General features: G+C 40.3%; 1 non-coding gene across 1 annotated transcript; it reads left to right on the top strand.

Moving 5' to 3' along the window:
• Window positions 1-695: 695 nt before the first annotated feature.
• On the top strand, window positions 696-803 carry LOC127743565 (small nucleolar RNA R71). The gene has a single exon (XR_008004950.1). It is a non-coding gene; the product is annotated as a small nucleolar RNA R71 (small nucleolar RNA).
• Window positions 804-1,103: the final 300 nt, after the last annotated feature.

Below are 1,103 nucleotides of genomic sequence, written 5' to 3'. Positions count from 1 at the left end.
GTTCAGTAATTTTCTTACTCAGCTGACCCACTTGTGCCTCCAAGTTTCTAATGGAGGACCTTGTTTCAGTCATGAAACTTTGAGTGGTTTTGATTAGATCAGAGACCATGGTTGCTAAGTCAGAGTGGCTCTGCTTAGAATTCTCTATCTGTTGCTGAGAAGATGATGGAAAAGGCTTGCCATTGCTAAACATATTTTTTCCACCATTATTGTTGTTGAAACCTTGTTGGGGTCTCTGTTGATCCTTCCATGAGAGATTTGGAAGATTTCTCCATGAAGAATTATAGGTGTTTCCATAGGGTTCTCCCATGTAATTCACCTCTTCCATTGAAGGGTTCTCAAGATCATAAGTTTCTTCTTCAGATGAAGCGTCCTTAGTACTGCCTGGTGCATTTTGCATTCTAGACAGACTTTGAAAAATCAAATTGACTTGCTGAGTCAATATTTTGGTTCTGAGCCAATATGGCATTCAGAGTATCAATCTCAAGAACTCCTTTCTTCTGATTCGTCCCATTGTTCACAGGATTCCTTTCAGAAGTGTACATGAATTGGTTATTTGCAACCATTTCAATTAGTTCTCGAGCTTCTGCAGGCGTCTTCTTCAGATGAAGAGATCCTCCAGCAGAGCTATCTAATGACATCTTGGATAGCTCAGACAGACCATCATAGAAGATACCTATGATGCTCCATTCAAAAAGCATGTCAGAGGGACACTTTTTGATCAATTGTTTGTATCTTTCCCAAGCTTCATAGAGGGATTCACCTTCCTTCTGTCTGAAGGTTTGGACTTCCACTCTAAGCTTACTCAATTTTTGAGGTGGGAAAGAACTTTGCCAAGAAGGCATTGACTAGCTTTTCCCAAGAGTTCAGGCTTTCTTTAGGTTGTGAGTCCAACTATATCCTAGCTCTGTCTCTTACAGCAAAAGGGAATAACATAAGTCTGTAGACCTCAGGGTCAACCCCATTAGTCTTGACAGTGTCACAGATTTGCAAGAATTCAGCTAAGAACTGATGAGGATCTTCCAATGGATGTCCATGGAACTTGCAATTCTGTTACATTAGAGAAACTAATTGAGGCTTAAGCTCAAAGTTGTTTGCTCCAA

Source organism: Arachis duranensis, chromosome 10 (genome assembly GCF_000817695.3).
Source record: "Arachis duranensis cultivar V14167 chromosome 10, aradu.V14167.gnm2.J7QH, whole genome shotgun sequence".
NCBI classification, from domain to species: domain Eukaryota; kingdom Viridiplantae; phylum Streptophyta; class Magnoliopsida; order Fabales; family Fabaceae; genus Arachis; species Arachis duranensis.
This window is presented reverse-complemented; position numbering and strand designations above follow the sequence as displayed.